Source organism: Narcine bancroftii, chromosome 5 (assembly GCF_036971445.1).
Source record: "Narcine bancroftii isolate sNarBan1 chromosome 5, sNarBan1.hap1, whole genome shotgun sequence".
Taxonomy (NCBI): Eukaryota; Metazoa; Chordata; class Chondrichthyes; order Torpediniformes; family Narcinidae; genus Narcine; species Narcine bancroftii.
Window position 1 is genome coordinate 49,330,478 of NC_091473.1, and position 23,360 is coordinate 49,353,837.

Here is a 23,360-nt window from a genome sequence, read left to right on the forward strand (position 1 = left end):
GCACTCAGTATCTGTTTTACTTGGTCCAGTGTGAACGGCCCTACCAGTATTTCAAAATGGCTTGTTCACCCACCAATTTAGTGATTTGCCAATGTGAAAGGGGCTGATATAATCAACATTTCAGACTTACCTTGAAGAAGGGTTCAGGCCTGAAATATTAGTTATCCTGTATATCTTTACCTGAGAGACCTGTGTTTTTATTACAACCACAGCATCTAGATTTAGGTGTTTGACAAAAGATGGAGTGGTTTGCATGGGGCAGGGTAGTTTTCCCCCACTTTGGATCTCATTAGATTCTGATTGAATCACTGCCTTTAGAAGGGACGAGGAGAGAAGTGACGGGTGAGATGCCAAACATGAGCAACAGCAATTTTCCAGACAATTTATAATGACAATTCAGAAAGTAATACCAAGAAAACAAATGGAGCCAAAGATTTGTGATTAATTCACCTGAGCTGGATCGATAACAATCAATCCTGCTGGATAAAAAAATAATTAGGCCAGGCAACCCCCATCCGTTCTCAAAGAGAAAGGAAGCCTTTGCTGTGAAATGAAATGGGAAAAGCACTTGCTTCCTGGTCTGGCAATTTTTAAAATTCTGTGTAAATGTTGCCTAAATCTTAAAAGCACACAAATTTAACAGAGAAAGAAGCTAATAATATATTTTGCTGATTCAATGAATGGAGAACCAAGATCCATAGCACAAGGTGTCATTAGTGAAGCTGTGGAATGAGAGCTCATTAATAAAATTGTTGCATGTCTCGGCACCCAGAGACACAGTCTATGAGTTTCTAGGTCAGTTCTTGTCAATAAATTAGCATTTGAAAAGGATGGCCAGGAGATGATTTTATCACAGACGACTGTTTGGTTTGAGTCATTTTAATATATTTTTTCTTTGTTGAATAAATCAGAAAATGTCATGTCATGAAGTTGTGGAGGCCAGATCTGACGAGGCATCACTCCCAATTTCATCATTACAGGGATTTCTTGGCAATTTTTACACAAAAATACTGAAGAAGTTCAGCAAGTCATTCAGTGTACTTTCGGTAGCAAAGATAAAGATATATAATCAATGTTTTGGGCCTGAACCCTTCATCAAGATACTAAAATCCTAAAATCTAGAGTGCTCAGGGATTGGGTTGGTCTGGATTTTCGGATTTTCTGGATTCTTGGGCCATACATCTGTGGCACTTAAGTAATGCATGCAAAGAATGCATGCACCCAATCGACACATTGCATGCATCTAAATACTGAGAGTTTTCAAAATGTCCAGATTCTTGGGTGGTTCGAATTTCAAGCGAGAGTCCTCGAGATGTCCAGAATCTCGGCTGATCTGGATTTTTGGCATACAGATTTTTGGGTGTTTACTGTATGAGCAAAAAGCAGGCAGATGACTGAATAGAATGGTGGGGGGAGAGACAAGGGGAGGAGCACAGATCAACAGGCAAGAGGTCATAGGTGATTATGGGTGGGAAGGCACAAGAGAAAAACCTTTGGGAGGCAGAGCACAAAGCCATGCACAGACATGTTGGCGCAGAAGTGGGACGCAGAATTGAAATGATTGGTCACTGGGAGATCCCCTTTATTGCTCTGGACAGAGAGAAGGTGCACAATGTCTGCATCCAGACTCTTCAATGTAGGGAAGGCCAAAATGTGAGCATCAGATGCAGTAGATGACCCTCAGATTCACAAGTGAAGTGTTCCTTTATTTGGAATGACTGTTTAGGACACTGAATGGTGGGAGAGAGGAGGTGTGAGGAAATGTAGCACTTCCTACAGTCAAAGAGGTAGGTATTGGTGGGGGAGGCGGGGGGTGCAATTAGTTGGAAGGAATCAGTGGACAAGGGAGTCATGGAAGGAGCAGTCCCTGCGGAAGGCAGAGAGTGGAAGAATGGGAAAGATATGTCCGCTGGTGGGATCATGTTATTGGTGGTGCAATTTGCAGAGGATAATATGCTCGACGTGGAGGCTGGTGGAGTTCTAGGTAAGGACAGAGGAATCCAGTCCTTGTGTCTTGGGGCAGAAGGGGCCAGGGCAGATGTGCACAAAATAGAGGAGGTGCAGGAAAGGGCTAGATTGATAGAAGTAGAGGGGAAGCCACTTTTTTTGAATAAAGAGGGAAAATTGGATGATCTGGAATGGAAGTCCTCATCCAGGGATTAGATTTGACAGAGACAGAGAAATTGAGAAAAAGGAATAGAATCCTTACAGGGAAACGTTGTGAAGAGGTAAAGTCAAGGCAATTGTAGGAGCTGGAAGGTTTGTAGAAAATGTCTGCGGAAATTTGCTTCCTGAAATGGAACAAAAAGATCAAAAACAGGGAGAGTAGCCCAGAGATGGACCAAATGAATTTGAGGTCAGGGTTAAAATTGGCAGTAAAGTGGATAATGTTGATGAGCTCATCATGAGGCAGCACCAATCTAGTCATCACTGCAGTGGAGGAAGAATCGAGGGGCCTTGCCTGGGTACACTTGTAGCATGGACTGCTCCACGTAGCCAACAAAAAGTCAGGGATAGCTGGGGCCCATGCAGGTACCCATGGCTACACCTTTGACTTGGAGAAAATGGGATGAGCCAAGGATGAAGTTATTGAGGGTGAAATTAAGTTCTGCCAGGCAGAGGAGCTGGCCTTATGCACTGCCAAACTGAGGCCACTGGCAAATTGGAGGTACAACACCTAACATTCCAACTGGGCACTCTCCAACCAGATGGTATTAACATGAGCTTCTCCAGTTTCTATGAGACCACTCCCCAATCTCCTTCTCTTCGCCATCCCTCTTTGCTATATAAAGAAAGTTGCATGATTTGCTGAATTTCTCCAGCATTTTTGTGTAAACTACAATTTCAGCATCTGCAGATTTTCTTGTTTAACTTTCTTGGCACACCATATACAGTTCCTGTCTGTTTTATGGGAGTTAGTAGAGATAATCAAGCAAAGAGAGGAAGGTGGGCGAGTTAAATTTTCATTCTGTGCAATTACTGTATCACAACAGGATAGCTCAAAAATATTATGGTGGATAGCTCAAAAATATTATGGTGTTTAGCTCAAATGATTGAGAAAAATAACAGTGTAATTTATGGTTAATTTCAAGAGTACCAAGATACACATATGACTGAGATGAGGAGAAAACTTTTCACTCCGAGACTGTGAATGTACAGAAAGTTGTGGAGGCCATTTCACTCGACATATTCAAAAGGGAGTTGGATGTGGCCTTCAGGTCAAAGGGTATGGAAAGATAATAGGAATAGGGTAGTGAGGTCACAAAATCAGCCACAATCATATTGAATGGAGGTGCTGTGGTGGTGTGAGCAGTGGAAGAAACACAGCCACCACATTGAGGGTCATTAACGACAGTTTTTATTCAAATTCAGCACGCCCCTTTAAGGGCAGCATGAGCTCAGTCACCTGGTGCATTGTGACATTGTAATTGCTGCCCAGGGTGCGCGCTGGAAGGGATGCTAGAGTCAGAGAGAAACCTCTGACGATGCCATTTCCCCGTGGCTGCCCTGCCACGTGGCGATACAAGCGGGGCCAGTTTGCCATGAGGATGTGCGCTGCCACACAACCCCCCCCCCCCGCCAAAAACAGCTACGCGTCCTGTCGCTTTGGCAGCCAGCCCCAGCACTTGGGCGCAGCCATCTGCACCGGCTGTGATAAGTCCAGATGGGCTGCCTTCAGGTCCACCGTAAAAAAGTTCCTATCTCCCCCCAACGTCCAGGGTGAAGGTTCCACCGGACTGGTGCAAGACTTTGTATGGCCCCTCGTATGGTCACTGTAGTGGTGCACCTTGTGGTCCCCTCTGCACGAAAACAAACTGGGCCGAGTTGAGCTCTTTGAGGAGATGAAATGGCCGGGTGCCGTGGCGCACTGGGGGTGAGGGAGCTAGGAAAGCCATTCGCCTGCATAGGTCCACCAGCAGGTTTTTGTCGGTGGCCGTGGTGTCAGGGTCTGGGCGAAGGTACGTCATAGACCAACTCCGCTGCTGAAGCCTGCAGGTCCTCCTTGGGTGCCGTCCTAATCCCGAGGAGGGCCCAGGGTAGTTCGTCTGCCCAGTCTGGTCCAGAGAGCCTGCCCATAAGCGATGCCTTCAGTTGCCTGTGGAACCTCTCCACCAACCCATTGGACTGCGGGTGGTATGCTACGGTGTGGTGGAACTTGACCCCCAAGAGCTTCGCCATCTGAGTCTACAGGGCAGACATGAACTGCACCCCTCTGTCGCTAGTATGTGCACCGGGACTCTGAAATGGGCGATATCTATTGGCTGACCAGAGTCCTGGCGCACGTCTCCGTGGAGGCCTCCTTAACCAGGACGGCCGCCAGCCTCCTTGTGGCCCGATCCACCACCATGTGGAGGTAATGTGCCTCCTTGGACACCGGCAGGGGCCCGATGACATCAACGTTGATGTGTTGGAATCTGTGAACCGCCGGGTCAAAGTTCTGGATGGGGGCTCGCGTATGTCACTGGACCTTGGAGGTCCGGCACCTGGTACAGTTCCTGGCCAGTTCCGCCACCTCCTTCTTCAGCCTGTGCCACACAAACTGCTCTGCAACCTTCTGCACGGTTGTCTTTACTGCTGGGTGAGTGAGGTCGTGGATCAGACTGAAGATCTTCGCTCTCCAGTGCGGTGGGACCACGGGGCGTAGCGTGCCTGCTGAGACGTTGCAGAGCAATGTGTCTAGGCTGCTGGGCACTCGGACATCCTTGAGTTTGAGGCCCGAGATGGCAGTCCGCAAGGCCCCATCGTTCCCCTGTGCCTGAGCCAGTTGCTCATAATCCACCTTGTCACCTTGTGCATTGTGACATCGTAATCGCTGCCCAGGGTGCGCAGGCTGGAAGGGATGCTGGAGTCAGAGAGAAACCTCTGACGATGCGATTTCCCCATGGCTGCCCTGCCATGTGGCGATACAAGCGGGGCCAGTTCACCATGAGGATGTGCGCCACCACAGTGCAGACTCAAAGGGCTGAATGACCTTCTCCTGCTCCCATTTTCTACGTTTCTATGCTTGATACATCTTGTAAGTGAGTTATAAGAGTCCATTTTTGAGTGTGTGGCTGTTAGTCTGGCTCCTAAAATCAATGTTTGGGGTCCACAGACACCCGCGCTACAAGCGATTCCACAGATTAACGAATCGCGTTCTAATGAGGTTTCACTGTACCTATATCCAGAAAGGCCTCAGATGCTCTACTTATTCCACAAATTCTGTCCCAATCTTCCCTCTCATCGAAATGTAACAAAATCGTTTTTTAAGCCATTCCCCCCCCCCCCCCCCCAATAGTTCTATAGCTCTTTTGTGAAACAGAAAGCACAACTGATCATACAAATACAGATACATCCTTATAAAGCCAAATTTGGTCTCAGCTCCTAAAATTAATATTTCTCCTCTCTAGATCCACATCCCAAAATTTTGTTTTCTTTCTTCTTAGCTTTATTTCTTGAGCGACAGTCACCAAGCTCCATCAGACTGCTTCATATTCTGATATTCCAGTCTTAAGCCTTTATGTTCCACCTGCCATCTTCATGCCAACTTACTGACAGATATGTTAAAAATATCATACAAGTACCACACCAGGTATATAGGATGTGGTGTCATACATAAAAGTACTAGAGAAACTCAGTAGGTCATGCAGCATCCATGGAAAACTAAAGGACCATCCTTCATGGATAGAAGTGGAATTGAATTTTACTAAGAATACTTTTTACATAAGCTAACTAATAATCCAATAATGAAACATGCTTTGAGAATATGGGCACTATTTTAGAAGGTTTGTTGGATTTCAGAACTTTTCCCTTTCTAGTCCCATTATATCTTGTCTTGGGTAAACTTATACCTCTCATCTTGTTCGTTTTAGATTGGTCACAGTGTTTGAGTTACCGAAAGAAAATAGACACACACACCGAGAGCAGTTCAGTTTATACAAATGTTTATTACTAATTCAAAAGCTGATTTCACACTACAATATGCAAGCCTTTCCCAACTATACTTATCAACGCTTGGACTGGTCCCAACTGCCGAAGCGAGGCAACAACTGCACACTTGTAGTAGGTTGTCAGGGCGCCGGTAGCAGCTTCTCCACCTCCCCCGACCGGGACGTGGCTCGGACTCTGGCTGTTCTTCCTTCTTGACAAGGGGTGTTCCCACCCCTCGGAGAGTCTAAACTTCAGCAGCAGGACCACAGGCTTATATACCCCAAAAACAATTAATCATGCGCCTACTCCTTCTAACATTTGTCAGTCAAAATCAAAACTGAACATACTATTCTACAATTTAGAAGATTAATTATTATGGAACCAGGATGTTATGATTCCCTGGTTTATCTCGTAGATACAAAGACTTATTAAAACTTCTCGAGCAAGACAGGTTGTGACCAATTCGTCAATTTCAGAGTGTTGCATTTGACAACTGCTTTCCCTGGGCCTCACAGTGGAATTCCATTTCAAAGTGTATCTTCAGATAAGTCCCCATGGCTGAGTTTAATTACATCTGCTAGTTCTGAAAGTAAGGTGACCTGCGTGTGGACCCAGTGTCGTCAGTTCCACATAAGCAAAAAGCATCTGGGTACATGGTTTTAATCCTCCATTACATTCCACCCCTTGGTCACAATCTGTCATTTGCGAGGCCTAACCAGTATTTGAGTACAGAGGGAGCGAAAAAAGAGAAATCAAAACAACAATTACAAAGATAAGCAATGACGCGAGCAACCAACGGAGGATAGTGTGGCCCACTCCCCCAAATGTAGCAGTTAGCCATGAGAAAGGATTCCAACCAAGCCTCAAATTATCCTTGTTGGCCACAATACACAGATACTGGAGCTCACGAACAGATTTTGAAACATGCTGAACAATAACATATTTATATAAGCTGCACTTGAGGCGGGTGACCGAGGACTTCCTTGGTGTAATGCATCGGACCGTGTTTCCCACGGGGAACTCCCTTGGAACGTCCTCGACATTACAAATCCAATTGCTGGCATCAAAGCAGCTGTTAAGCCAGATCACCAGGAGTGTAAAATGGAGAACCTGGAACAAAGAAGCCTGACACATGTCACTCACGATACCATAAGCGTTCAGTGTTTACACAGACTAAATCATCCTGTCCCTCAATAGCTACCCACCGAGTGTTACCCTGGGCAGGTGTCACTATTTCCCCTTTTACAGGAGGGCCACTACCTGGTGGTGCCTCCCATACCTTTTGTCCAACATTCTCTAGTTCGGGAATGGGGGGAAATGACTGTTTTTCCTCTGGAATAGGCTGTAGTTCAGGAGCGTGAAGAAGTCGGTGGAAAGGTGTAACTCCTTTTAAAGGGCGATGATTCAAATTGTCGACTGCCTGCTGCAGCACATGACACCATCCCTTCTGGGTCCCCAGTGATGTTAACAAATGAATTTGTTCCTTCAGTAAGCCGTTCATTCGTTCAACTAACCCGGCAGCCTGCGGGTAATAAGGAACATGGTGAACCCATAAAATACCGTTGTCATTTGCCCAATCACAGATTGCTTTCCCGGAGAAGTGCGAGCCATTATCAGAGTGAATCTCCTCTGGAACATCATAACGATAAATCAAATGGTTTAGTCCTTGGATAGTGCTAGCTTGGTCAGCCGTCTTGGGTGGAAAAGTAAAAACCAGGCCCGAAAAGGTGTCAACCATTACTAGGACGTAATGTTTACCCATACAGTCTAGCATGGGGCCTATGTAATCAATTTGCCAGACTGCAGCTGAGTGAGCACCCCGTTTTATTCGGCCATGCGGACCAGGTGGAACGGTATGGAACTTCACAAGCTGACATTCTGGGCATGTACGTACGACCATGCGGACATCATCCTGATGGACGGATAAAGCATGTGTACGGGCCCTCATAGCTGATCCCTTCTCCACCAAATGACCACTCTGTTCATGTGCCCATCGAGCCAGGGGGACGGTATCAGCACAGCTGATAGTGGCAAGCTGATCTGCTACTGCATTATGTTGAGCCATGTTAGTCGCCATATTGGTATGGGCATCAACGTGATAAACGGTTATCTCATGATGGTGGGAAGCATCCCACAACAGCTGCCACAACTCTTTGCCCCATACTGGGCGGTCATGTATCATCCAGTTGTTCTTTTGCCAATCAGGCATCCATACCACAAGTCCATTAGCCACAGCCCAGGAATCAGTAAACAGGCGAAGAGGGTGATCATGGGGATCTAGTGGTAAAGTGACTGCCTTCAACTCAGCATACTGACTGGAGCCACCATCCCCCTCCTCCGATAAGTGAGTTCCTGACCTGGGATGGTAAGCCACCTGTTCGTGTACGCGGCCCACCCCTTCAGGCCCTCTGGTCGCACGACTCTGAATATACCACTTCCATTTAACAATAGAAGACTGCTGAGCCCTCCCGATCTTTAGATTAGCATCATTAGCCAGGACCCAATTCATTATAGGAAGTGCAGGTCGCAATTGAACATCTGCATCACCTGTCATTCTTTCAGTCTCTAGCAGGGCCCAGTAACAGGCTAGTAACTGTTGTTCAAAAACAGAATAACGAGTGGCAGCCTCGGGCATGGTACGTGACCAGAATCCCAGTGGGACTCGGCGACCCTCTTGTTTCTGCCAGAGGCTCCAGGAGGCCACATCATCAATATAATGGTGAATTGAGAGGGAAGGCGATACTGGAAGGTGGGTGAAGGTATACTGGCGCCCCTTCCAGGTAAAGGCGAACTGATCCTGTGAGTCCTCAGCTATAAGAATACTGAAGAAGGCGTTAGCGAGATCAATGACAGCATACCATGTTCCTGAGTTCCCAGTAGCAATGTTTTCAATAAGGGTAACAATGTCCGGAACTGCCGAAGCAAGTGGTGGGGCATGTTTGTTCAAAAAACGATAATCAACTGTCATTCTCTAGGAGCCGTCCGGCTTCTGGACTGGCCAAACAGGGCTATTAAAGGGCGACGTTGCGGGCCTCACTACCCCTTCTTCTTGCAGAGCATCGATGGTGGCAGTAATCTCTTTCTGCCCCCCAGGGAGACGATATTGTGGAATGCACACCGGTTTCATGGGGGCTGGCACCATCACAGGATCCCACTTAGCCTGACCCACTACTAGTTTTTTTGTAATAGTTCGAATTCCAAATTCAAATCCCCCTTGGCTAGTATTTAGGGCCATACCGGCCAACATATTAATACCCAGGATACACTCGTCAGTAGCAGCCACCAGGGCATGTAACCAGACAGGGGAAGAGCTATCACCCACTATGGCACAGACTTTTATTTCCTTTGCCAGGGTGACCGCTCCTCCCAACCCCTCTATTCGAAAGGCCGGTCCAGTCCAGAGGTCGGGGTTACCAGGAATCACCGAGTGCTCCGCACCGGTGTCGACCAAGGCCAAATATTGGCAATCATTACCCCCACCCCAGTGGATTGTTAACGGTATGTAGGGCTGCGGATCCCCGTGTGTGCGCCATGTCTCGATGGAGTAGACACGGGAATCCTGCCTACACCTTCAGGCTTCAGAAGGGTTCGGGGGCTTCCAGGACCACATGCTATTGTTATCTTTAAGAGCCTGTTTAACCCATTGTTTTACCTCATCATGAGTAACTGGAGCAAGAGAAGCCAGCTCGATAGAAGCAGCAGTGGGAGCAGAAAGCACAGCTGGGCCAGGAGGACTCAGCAGCTGGGGATGATGTTCCCCTGCTTTTCTCTTATAAAGGGCATAAAGGACCGCAGTAGGTTTCCCATCAATATCACTTTTAGGTATGCCTAACTTTAACAAGGTTAGAAAAGGTCCTTTCTTGTCGGTCCGTTATTAACAGCAGCCCCTCTCCTTTCATCCTGCTTGTCTGATTTAACCTGGGCTGTACATGAATGGATTTTACCTCCCAATTCTAATTCTCGAAGCCTAGATAAGGCATGCATCGCCTCAGACACAGGGTGCCCAATTAGCGGACTAGTTACGGACAGAACCAATCCCCGTGTGCTGGGTTGGGCGGAACGAACCAATCTGGTATGCATTCCGGCAGTAAATATCTCTTCATCAGGGCTCCCCCCTTGTACCCACAGCCTCAAATGCACTGCATTCAAGGCAGAGGCCAGGGCCTGTTGACGAATTAATGCTATACCCTCCTCTGGGGTTCTCCAATTGTTTTGCAAATGTAAATCCCAATCTATTGGTGATGGGTATACTCGTAGCAGGGCATCCCCTAGAGTAGTAAGTAAGTAATCCATCTCTCTCCCTCTACCCCGCAGCTCAGCAGTGACCCGGATATCAGTAGTCAATGTTCCTAATCCCAACAATTCCTCAGGGGTTAAAAATACATTACCCCCTCCTTGTTCCCAGACACGCAGGAGCCAGGTTGCCAGAGTTTCTCCTGCCTTTTGCCTAAATCGATCTCCAATGGCAGCCAGTTCTTTTATAGAGATGTCACGGATCATTGACTCCTTCCGACCCCTGTTCCCACTTTGGCCCCACAGGGACCTCCACCCAGTCCAGGGGAGGAGGTTGAGGCCATCCAGTTGAGGGAGTAGGCCATAGAGCATAAGCAGGGGTTTGGGTATTTTCCCCTGGGTCCACATGGGAAACCGGGGTATCTATCCCTTCCATCTCTACCCTTACATCATCCCCCCTTCTGTCTGTTTGGGAAATCTGCTGCCTTATAGGGCGGACGTGAACAGCAGGTGGAGAGGGTAGTATGTTAGACACATGCTGAGGAGTATCTGCATTATTACCATTGTCATTCCAGATATTCCCATCCCAATCCTCAATTACATCAGGATCGTCACCATTCCTTATCATGGCATGAGTACGATATGGATCGGGTTCTACTCCATGCCTTTCCTTATCTGCACAGAGCTGCTGCCAGAGTTTAATATTACGGCAGATCATTTGGACATGCTTATCTTCCCATTCTTTGGCTCTGTCCTGACTGGTGCGAACAATCTCGCTCATCATGGAACAGCATTGTCGCAGGACTTCTAGCTCCTCCTCTAATTGCTTTCTTTTGCACTGAGATTCTACTTCTCTTTGAATTGATTCTGCTTCACGCTGAACGGAGTGGCGTAATGCTGTGGCCAGCAACCAAAAACCATTCGTCAGCGTTCCCTTTTTATCAGGAAATTTACTTTCTCGAAGGAGAGTGGCAACCCGCTCTCCCAGAGGTGCACTTGATGGGTCTAACTTCTCATCCCAACTAATGGGTGGTCCCAACAAAGACAGGGTATTGGCCAACATGCCAAACCCATCGTCTTTGGAAGTCCATCCAGGAATCAAGAACTGCTCAGGGCTCACCTCTTTCTTTCGGCGAAACATCTTGAGACCAACCCTGCTCGCAGCGCCAATTGTCTTGGGTAAACTTATACCTCTCATTTTGTTCATTTTAGATTGGTCACAGTGTTTGAGCTACCGAAAGAAAATAGACACACACACCGAGAGTAGTTCAGTTTATACAAATGTTTATTACTAATTCAAAAGCTGATTTCACAATATACCACTACAATATGCAAACCCTTCCCAACTATACTTATCAACGCTTGGACTGGTCCCAACTGCTGAAGCGAGGCAACGACTGCACACTTGTAGTAGGTTGTCAGGGCGCCGGTAGCAGCTTCTCCACCTCCCCCGACCAGGATATTGCTCGGACTCTGGCTGTTCTTCCTTCTTGACAAGGGGTGTTCCCACCCCTCGGAGAGTCTAAACTTCAGCAGCAGGACCACAGGCTTATATACCCCAAAAACAATTAATCATGCGCCTACTCCTTCTAACATTTGTCAGTCAAAATCAAAGCTGAACATTATATTCTACAATTTAGAAGATTAATTATTATGGAACCAGGATGTTATGATTTCCTGGTTTATCTCGTAGATACAAAGACTTATTAAAACTTCTCGAGCAAGACAGGTTGTGACCAATTCGTCAATTTCAGAGTGTTGCATTTGACAACTGCTTTCCCTGGGCCTCACAGTGGAATTCCATTTCAAAGTGTATCTTCAGATAAGTCCCCATGGCTGAGTTTAATTACATCTGCTAGTTCTGAAAGTAAGGTGACCTGCGTGTGGACCCAGTGTCGTCAGTTCCACATAAGCAAAAAACATCTGGGTACATGGTTTTAATCCTCCGTTACATATCTAATCACCTTTTTTAAAATATTCTTTGCAGGACAGAGTTTTTAATGATTGGCATAGATTGGATGTTATACATTTCAAATACCTTTTTATTCATAATAGTTTTGCTTCTTTGAATAATTGGTGGCAAGATTTAACTTACCAAATATACATTTTATTAGATATTTACATGTTAGACATTTTGCTCAATCTCAGATTCTCAATTTTCTGCAAATTCCTGAGGCTAAAAATATTCTTGATTTACTTTTAGATTTTTAACTTTCTCACAAAGTTTTAATATCTCTTATTTATAATAAATTCCGTGATTTAAGATCAGCCACATTAGTTACAATCAGGAGCAATTGGGAACAGGATTTGAATCTTTCATTCTCTGACGAGGTTTGGGACTCCATTTGTAATTTGACTAATACTACTTCCTTTGTGCACGACATTACATTGCAATTTAAAGTGATCCATAGAGTACATTTATCTGAAGCTAAATTAGCTTGTTTTTATTCAGATATAAATCCTCTATGTGACAAATGTAAAATTGCAGAAGGTTCCTTGGTTCACATGTTTTGGTTTTGCCCAAGCCTAGAAAAATTTTGGAAAGATTTTTTTTCACACACTCAGGTTAAATTGGAGCCTTGCCCTTTAATTGCTCTGTTTGTAATATCTGATAATGATGATGTTTTACTGACTTCATCTCAAAGCTAAATTTTTATCTTTTATTTCATTGATAGCCAGACGTGTAATATTCATCAAATGGAAAGATAGCACTCCACCTACACACATACAAGGGCTAAATAATATTATGTCTTGTCTAAGCTTAGAAAAAAATTAGATATGCCATTAAAGATTCAAATACAACATTTTCAAAGACATGGGGCCCTTTTATCATATTCTAAAGTTTTCAGGCTGTTCTAAACCTCGATGTTGTGTTGTCGGTTTCCGAGATGTTGTCACTCGATACCCACATGTTAGGTTTTTTTTTCCAACCTTGTCAAATGGAAGGGGTTTTGATTAAAAGGTTTTTTTTTCTTCATTGATCACTATATTTCAAATATAATTACAGTTTAAAGGTTTTGCTGAATTTAAATCTATTATGTCCTTTCTTTATTATGGCCGTGCTTTGGAATTCATTCGTATGATTATGCTTGCAGGGGTTTTTTTATCTTCCTTTTTCTGAGGCACATCTCATAATTGTACTGTACACATTTATTGTCATTTAAATTAATAAAAATATTTTAAAAAGAAAAGGAAAACAAAAGGCAGTTGACGTTTCACATCTTAGCCAGAATCTGGTGCTGGGGCTCAAAAGGTGTTGGGGAGTTCATGCACCTATAATCCCCAAAGGTCCCAGAATACCAAATTCAGCAACTTTCATGGAACTGATGATTTGCATGCCCAATCAGATGTCTAATGTATTATCAAGCCTGCCTAGCTAAATAATGAGATGACAAGGACCATGGAGGATCCAATCTTCATGCTCTCACATGGAGCCAGGAGAATGTGTGCTTCACTCACTTAAGTGAGAAATCCTCTCTCACTTAAATTGAAATAGAGGGGTATAGATAGGGAAAATACAAGCAAGCTTTTCCCCCTGAGGTTGGGTGAGACAAGAACTTGAGGACATGGGTTTTGAGTAAAAAGGGGGATGTTTAAGGGAACATTAAGGGGAACTTCACATAGAGAGTGGTGAGAGTGTGGAACAAGCTGCCAACTGAAGTGGTGAATACCATTTTGACATTTAAGAAAAAATTGAAATGGTAAGGGTATGGAGGGCTATGCTCAAGGCATAGGTCAGTGGGACAAGGCAGAAAAATAGTTCAGCACAGTCTGGATGGGCGAAAAGGATTGTATCTGTGCTAGAGTGGTCAATGGTTGTAATGTACCAACTTGTGGGATACATGCACTGCCACATACCCTGCTGTGCCACACTAGAGGAATTCTTAATAGCATGGATGTATGTGAAGATACTCAAACAATGCAGTTAACACTGACTGATGTCTTCACTCATTTTGATCCCATCCCAGAGATTGTGTGGTTTATGCTGCAGGATGCACAACTCTGTCAAAGACAGCAATTGATGCCAGAGAAAGAGGAGCAAAGAGATTTGTGTGGTTGTGAAATATTTAGACGTACTGCATTGCAGCTATCTTGCAATTCCTGCAACTGTTGCTTATGAGTCCCAGTGCAAAATTGATGACTATCTTGCAATTTCTACCCCCTTCTCAATGACTGCAGAATCTGACTAATGGGTGGCTGTTTTCTGTCAGCACAGGCTGGTCATGGGGAGAAGTTTGCCCAATCTTGCTTACTTGGCTGTCTATGGAATTCTCCTGGGAATGACAGGTTTTACATGTTCTGCTCATACAACACATCATGTCCACCTCTTGAGTCAAGATTCCAAGAGAAAGGGAACATGCACGGCAGGGAAACAACCACTCTGTGTTGTCCTTGCACAGGATTCTCTCCTTTAAAATTGACTGGATTAGTTGAGAAGGTACTAGTGAAATAAAATGTCCCTCGCCAATTAGATTGAATGATGACACACTGAGTGAAACATGATGCTTCTACTACAGGTACTTCAATTGTGACCCAGTGTGTATCAAAATGGTCAATTGGAGCAGTGACTTCAAATGAACCTCAGTTGGATTTTTATAATGGATTTTTCATTGGTGAATTATTGCAGACTTCATTAGCTTGGAATGTGAGCCCATCAATGCATCTTCTTACCCAATGAATAGCAACATAGCAATGTATTGATATTATATTCAGCTGCTACAGTGTTGATTTCTTCAGCAGCGTGGACTCGATGCTGTCGACCTCCAGAATGGAGGACCATCGCCTTCCCAAGATCGTGTTATATGGCGAGCTCTCCACTGGCCACCGTGACAAAGGTGCACCAAAGAAAAGGTACAAGGACTGCCTAAAGAAATCTCTTGGTGCCTGCCACATTGACCACCGCCAGTGGGCTGATCTCGCCTCAAACCATGCATCTTGGCGCCTCACAGTTTGGCGGGCAGCAACCTCCTTTGAAGAAGACCGCAGAGCCCACCTCACTGACAAAAGGCAAAGGAGGAAAAACCCAACACCCAACCCCAACCCACCAATTTTCCCCTGCAACCGCTGCAACCATGTCTGCCTGTCCCGCATCGGACTTGTCAGCCACAAACGAGCCTGCAGCTGACGTGGACTTTTACCCCCTCCATAAATCTTCGTCCGCGAAGCCAAGCCAAAGAAAGACAGTGTTGATTATACTCTGCCCATACTGAACAGCATCACAAAGACTTCAAGCTGTCAATCAATGTTTAGACCTGCAATGTTGAGATGACCCAAAGAGACTAAATTTTAGAGAGAGAGATCATAGGTGTTTAGGCAAATTGCCACTCACAAGGAAAAATAGAGATTTTGTGGCAGACCATTTACTTTATAGGGAAGTATTAATTGAATTGTTATAAGACTTCTGAATAAACCTCACACAAATAAAATTACACTGCCTTTGCTCTGTACCAACTGATCTCTCTCTGAACTTCTATCCTGCGTCATATTGCTATACAAAGTATGGGATGTCTTGATGGACTGCTCTGAAAGACAAACTTTTTCGCTGCACTTTATGACAATAAACTTGTGATAATAAACTTGAACTTCAACAAAGCTTGTGGCCCTGTCAGCAGGATGCAAGGGGTTTTGATACAGCCTCAGGTTTTTCCAAGTGATTATACATATCAGTTGGGAGATTAATTGGCCACGGTAAATTGCCTCTCGTGTGTTGGTTTGTGGAGGAATTTGGGATGAGTTGAAGAAAATGTGGGGAGAATGAGAATGGGATTAATTTAGAATTAGAACAAATGGGTAGCAGATCACACAGTACCCATATGAAGTGAAAGGCAGTCAACATTTCAGGCCTGAGCCCTTCGTCAGGAGTGTAGATTGAAGATGCTTGGGTTCTGGCCAGCCAGATTTTCTGGTGTCAACACATGTCCCGTTAAAAAGTGAGAAAAAAAAACAAACAAGCATATTAGGCAGTCCTAATGCACATGGGCCTGTTCCATGTCTGGGACATTTAAGACTTTCAGATGTAATTTATGAGGTTATGGATATTGTGTAGTGTTTGAAGTCCAAAGGTTCCAGGAACAGGTCTGATGCATTAGTATAGACCACATGTTCAATTTTGCAATTGTCATAATATCATCCAAAAATGATTGCTGCTATGTTCTACTCTAGGTAAAATGAAATCTGGATCACATAGCAGTGAAAAACTGGGAACTATACAGTCCTATTTTGAGATGACAACTGTTTAGATAGGACTTTAAGAAAGGTACTTCTGTTCTTGTTTGGTTGTAACTTCTTGAACACACATCTCATAACAGTGAATTTCGATGGATTCTTATGGAACTCTCATTGCCATCTCAATGGATCAATGCACAACACCTTCAAAATGCCACTCTTTCAAGGTTCCGGGTTCAGTTCCTGAAGTGTGTAAGAGTCTCATAAAGGTCTTACTATTGGACTCAGGGATGTGTGTGGTAATACACAGATAGTATGAGGTTCAATAGCAAATGGGCTGAAATGGCAATGTCACAGCTAAAATGTTACTTGGTCATGTAATTCTCAATCCCTCAGGCAAATAACACAGCCAAAGAATACATGCACCATCTGACCTCTTTTCCATCCGCATCAAGGTCAGTTAAAGCATTTAGGCAAGTTACAAAATCTCAATGCCAAGAAATGACTATTCAGCTGTCAAAGCTTTCTTTACCTCAATTTTAGCTGGGTTTATACCTTTTAAATTTGACTATTTAAAAATTTGCTCTTTATGCTGTTTCGGCAGTGGTCATTTTAGAAAAAAGGAAAGGGGAGATGAAGGGGTTGTATCATTAAACTACAGCAGGAGAATAAGCAAGAGGAAATAAATTCAAATATAAACAACATTCATTAACTCAGAGCTTTCAAATAAAATCAAGTTTTTTTGATAACTTTATTTAAAAGAATTTAAACAACTCACAATCAAACATAACAGAATTTTTTTAATATATAAAAATACAAAAAACAAAAACCACGCCCACCCTCCCACCCCTTCAGCCAGCCCCCTTAAGGGGAGCCAAATATAAAGATAATACAGTGATTATAAACAATATGTCAATGTATTTCTAAATTCATATACTCCAAATAAGAAGACAACATATTAACAAAAAATGAATAATTATCATGCAGATTACATGTAATTTTTTCAATAATAATACAATTTCTCAACTCATTTTGCCAGCGTGTTATATTAACCTCCACATTATCCTTCCAAGTACTAGGTACACATTTTCGTGCTACAGATAACACTAGACGTACAAATGCCATTTGAAATTTATCCAACCCTAGTCCTTTCAAAGAAACCATATATCCCAACAAAAAGATTGATGGGTCTAACTGTAATTTAATCTTAAATAATTTTTCCAAAACCAATCTAATTCCTTCCCAAAATGGTTGTACTTTAAAACAAGACCAAACAGCATGTAAATAATGTTCCAGTACATAGTCCACATCTAAAACAAGAATCCGAATTACTAAATCCATATTTTTTCAATTTCTCTGGAGTCAAGTATAACTGATGTAAAAAATTATAATTACCATTCCATAACGTACATTCGTCACTTTAGTTACACCATCAGAAGACATAACTTCCAAATTATCTTCCGGAAAAATATAGGTTAAATCACTTTCCCATTTAAGCCTAGATTTCTCCCATTCCGGTTTATCCATACTATCCTGTAATAATTGGTACATATCTGAAATATAACCTTTCTTAGGTACAGAAGAAATCAAAGACTCAAATTTCATCAACAAAGGATAGACTGGATAGTTACATGGAGAGGAGAGGACTGGAGGGGTATGGACCGGGTGCTGGTCAGTGGGACTAGGAGGGTGGGGATTTGTAACGGCATGGACTAGTAGGGCCGAACTGGCCTGTTCTATGCTGTAAGTGGTTATGTGGTTATATGGTTATATGGGTAAATTCATCTGTTTACCATAATTATATTTTATCAAAGCTCTGAGTTGATAATATACAAAGAATTTACAGATATATCAAACTTCTCCCTCAATTGAATAAAAGAAAGAAATTGGCCTTCTTCAAAACAGTCTTGAATTATCTTTATGCCCTGAGAATTTCATCTCTTTAAATGATTATTAAACATTGAAAAAAAAATAAGCTGGTTATGATATAATGGGGTTTGAATTGAGAATTTACCCTTTGATCCTAAAACCCTGTTTCTTTTAACCCATATCCTTAACAAATGTTTTAATACCGGCATATTACATTCCCACAATAAATCCACATTCCATTTAAATATAAACTGATGTATCTCAACTTCAGATATACAAGCCATTTCCACCTTGGCCCAACTCAGAGGTTGGTCCACATCCATCAATCTGCTAACAAATTTCAACTGAGTTGCATCATAATAATTTTGAAAGTGAGGTAACTGCAATCCACCTAAAGCATATTTCCATGTAGGTTTATGTAAAGCTACTCAGCCTAATTTTATTTTCCATAAAAACTCCTGCACTGCCCTATTCAGGTCCTGAAAGAAACCCTTTGAAAGTAAACATGGTATAGACTGAAACAAATATTGAATTCAAGGAAAAATATTCATTTTAACACAATTTAATCGACCAATTAATGTTAACGGCAAATCTTTCCATTTAATCAAATCCATTTTAATCCTTTTTAATAACGGGACATAATTCAATTTATATAAAGACTGGTAGTCTGCATTTATTACCACTCCCAAATATTTAATTCTATCTGACCACTTCAATTTTATAATACTTTTATATTCTGAATAATCTCCATCCCCAACTGGCAATATTTCACTCTTATCCCAATTTACTTTATATCCAGATAGCTCTCCAAATTTTAACAAACAATCTTGGTCATGTAATTTCAAAGACAGTTCCAGTTCTGTCAAATATACCAGCACATCATCCGCAAATAAATTAATCTTATATTCATCCACTCAATTTTCATTCCTTTAATCTTGTCATTCTGTTTTATTGTCTGAGCTAATGGTTCAATAGCCAATGCAAATAAGGCTGGTGACAATGGACAACCTTGTCGAGTTGAACACGTTAAGTTAAATGATAAGGAAATTTGACCATTTGTCACCACCCTAGCAGCTGGGTTTGTATATAAGGCCTAAACCCAGCCCATAAAATAAGGGCCAAAATTAAACTTCTCTAACACCTTAAACAAAAAATTCCACTCGACCCTATCAAAGGCTTTTTCCGCATCCGGTGCAACCAGCATTGAATAGTTGGGTTGCTGTCTAAATGCATTGAATAATGTTATCAATCTAAGAATATTATCAGACGCATTTCTATTTTTAATAAAACCTGTTTGATCTATATGTATCAACTGAGGTAAATATTTAGCAAGTCTATTCGCTAGCGCCTTCACTATAATTTTATAATCTACATTTAATAAAGAAATAGGTCTCTACGAAGATACTTTCAATGGGTCCATATCTTTCTTAGGAATCACAGTAATTATAGCACTTGAACAAGATTCCAGTAACAACTGCTCCTCTGTGACTTGCTGCAACACATTTCCAAATATAGAGGATAAATCTTCATAAAATACTTTATAAAATTCAACAGAAAATCCATCATCTCCTGGTGACTTTCCATTTGGCATCTCTTGTATAGTTTCTTTAATCTCAAAATCCGTAAATGGAGCTTCTAATTCTTTAATCTCATCCTCCCCTAAAACAGGTAACTTTAATTTAGATAAATAGGATTCGATAGAACCAGCATCCTACTTTCCCTCAGAAGTATATAACTTTTGATAAATGAATAAAACTGATCATTAATTTCCTGAGGTTTATAGGTAACTATTGAATTCTTTTTCACAGCATTAATAATTCATGATGTCTGTTCTGTTTTTAATTGCCATGCTAATAACTTATGAGCTCGCTCACCCAGTTTGTAATAATGTTCCTTAGATCGATAAAGTAGATGCTCATACTGATAAGTTTGTAAAGTATTATAATGTAATTTCAACTTCATTAAAGCAGCTTTTTTTTATCTTCTTTAACATCTTTCTGAAATTCCTTTTCCAATTCAGCAATTTGTTTCTTTAACATTAAGCTTTCCGCTGCATATTGCTTTTTAACTTTCATAGTATAACTAATAATTTGCCCTCATAAATATGCTTTCAAAAGCATCCCACAATCCAAAATTACTACGTACTGAATTAACATTCTCAGCCAAAAACAAAGTAATCTGCTCCTTAACAAAAGTAATAAACTCCGGTTTCTTCAATAGCCTTGTATTAAACCTCCATCTATAAGAAGATTGTACTACTTCTGAACCTACAGGGGAAAAAAATAACATATAACATCCGAAATAACCCGACTTTTATACTCAACCTGTAATACTCTTAAAATCAAGTTTTTTGTCATCTAATTATACAAGTACAATTCTGACAAAACAACATCCTCCAAACAACCAGGCATAAACATGAATACACACAAACAATATATATGTAGGACAAGTATTTCATCTATATAAATAAATATTGTTTTGTACATATGAGAGTCTCAGATGGTTAGTGCAAGCAGTTCCTTTGGTCGTTCAGATAATGGTGATGTCACTGGACTAGTAATCAAAATGTCTTAATCAGTGAACCAAATACATGAATTCAAATCCCATCATTAGATCATTTATATAAATATGAAATAAAAACAATCAACGGTACAGGTGACATATTTGTATTGAAAAACCGCAACAAGCTGGCTAATAATCTTTAGGTGACCAATATGTTGTCTTTATCTGGTTTGACTCCAGACTTGCTGCAATTAGATAACTTTTAACTGCCATCAGAAATGACCTACCAATTTCCTCAGATTGAGGGCAATTAGGGATAGGCAATCAATGTTAGCCTTAAGAGGGATATCTTTATCCCACAATAAACAAAAAAGGTGAAGACATTAAATCAAAAGCTAAAACAATAGATTGATCTGACTTAACAATCTCGATATTATAGAGAAATAATAGATATCTTTGCAATATTGTTTATTTTTAAAGATCTTGGCAACATTTAACATAAAATATTTTTACTTTAAACTAATCATACTGAAAATAAAGGCAGTTTTGTCAAACAAAAACATTTTTAAAATTTGAGAACAGACACAAAAGATGTGATGAAATATTTGTTAAGTTCTGGGCAGGTTTTACAATGGAATCTAAAGCGGAAAAAGAAATCTAACGCAGAATAATATAACACATAATATGTCACATAAAGGTTAAAAAATGTGCATTGTAAGTAGCAATAAATTGTACTAAATTAACCAATGGACTCCGAGAAAGAATTGTGAATATAATAGGAGACATTATTTATAATGTCAAACAAAGTGACACAGCAATTAAAAATATAGAAATTGCTTGGAAATGTAGCCGGAACAGTGCAATACAATAATCAAGACTTATTTTCCCCACTGAGTTTATGCATGTCAAGGCTAACCATTATGTTTTAAAGTCTTGATGTTGAACCGTTCAATTAAAAAGGTTTTAAAAAGAACCAAGCTGATTTTGATGTGAAAAAAATGAGAGCAGAAAAAAATTAATATTCTAGAATCATAGAGCCATGCAGCATGGAAACAAGTCTTTGGTCCAACATGCACATGAAAATCAGAGTGTCCCAATCACCACAGTCTCACCTGCCTACATTTGACCCATATCCCTATTGACCCATCCTATCCAAGAATCCATCCAAATGTTTCTTAAACATTGCAACAGGACCTACTTTAACAACCTCGTCCAGTAGCTTGTTCCATACACCATCTTCATTTTTAAAAAAAATCTTTCAGCAGGGAGTGGTTTTATTGTGGAACATCAGCTATTAAAGAGAATACATGTGTGGGTTATGTTTAACCTGGAACGTTAAAACATGTTATGCCTATTTGTTCAAAGGACGTTGACTACCATTTGTTATTGACTTCTAATTACCACTGAACTTAAAGCTATTTCAAGTGATAATTTAGGACACAACCACACTTGCGGGGTAGGAGTTACAAATTGATCAAATTGGGTAAAGATGACAGACTGGCCTCCCTAAAGAATGATGGTGAATCAAACAAGCTTTTATGACAATCTGATAGTTTAGTGTATGTACTCATTTTATTTGCATTCAGATTTATTTAAATACTGTCATACATCTTCTGTAGCTGCCATGTTGGGATGTTGGGATATAAACTCAACCATCCACATCCCTAGTTCAGGCATCTGGACACACATCCAGTAACTTATACCATTGTGCGAGGAGTGTATGATAATTGATGACAGTGAAATGATATGTAAACTTGAAACACCAAAAATACAAAAAACTCCAAAATAAATGGTTCTTTGCTCAAAGACTGATAAACATTTTGTGAGCATGTGACTGTAAGAGTGAAATAAAAATATACTGAGAAAAATCAAATTACAGATGGATGTTAAGATTTTTTTAAAATTAAGAGTGTAAATGAGATATGTATTATTGCCAAAGGACTTATTATCATCCCTAATCAATACACAATGTGCTGGAGAAACTACACGGTTCAAGCAGAATCCAGGGAAAGCAATGGACAGTCAGCATTTTGGGCTGAAAGCCTTCATCATGAATAGCGAGAAAGTGGACAGACATTGTCTTTTGCTTTCCCTGGACCTGACCCACTGAGTTTCTCCAGCAGTTTGTGGGTTACTCCAGTTTTCCAGCATCTGCAAACTTCTTGTTTATCATCCTTGATGTTCTTTTGGTTCTTGTTGATATTCTGCATTTTACACCTGGTCCTTTGCAAGAATTAGAGAAATTCTGGGCGGATCATTGCCCTCCTTCCAATGACCTGGTATGTTCAATTATGTTGATTGCTTGGCCATATTGTCTTGGTGTTATAAATAATATTGACTATTTTATCCATTTCTCACCTTGTAAAGCCGCATTAATATACATATCAAAGAAAACAATGGAGGCAGGTGATAATTAAGTAGCTACATCCAACTAACAACAATCTTGTGGATGAGTTTCCAAGTAAATCATGTTTGATTAAGCAGATGGAAATTTTTTTCAATCATAATGTACTTCTATTGTACAAATTTGATAGATATTGACTGGCTTTCTTCTTTAAAAAAAGACAGCTGATTTCATTCTGCCAGTCCTTATAAATCCAGTCTTGAAATGGGGCCAAACTATATTTACTAATATTTATCTCTCAGATGCAACACATGAAATGGTCTTCAGGGGTGCGCCC

At 41.5% G+C, this 23,360-nt stretch overlaps 1 protein-coding gene and 1 long non-coding RNA gene across 6 annotated transcripts in view; one reads left to right on the forward strand and one right to left on the reverse strand.

The window, feature by feature from the left end:
* LOC138763362 (MICOS complex subunit mic25-like) overlaps nt 1-23,360 on the reverse strand; it is a 680,065-nt gene that overhangs the window by 306,046 nt on the left and 350,659 nt on the right. The window lies entirely within an intron of this gene.
* LOC138763364 (uncharacterized) overlaps nt 4,848-23,360 on the forward strand; it is a 28,221-nt gene continuing 9,708 nt past the window's right edge. The window contains exon 1 of the long non-coding RNA XR_011357512.1: nt 4,848-5,017. This is a non-coding gene — a long non-coding RNA (uncharacterized lncRNA). The remainder of the gene's footprint in view (nt 5,018-23,360) is intronic.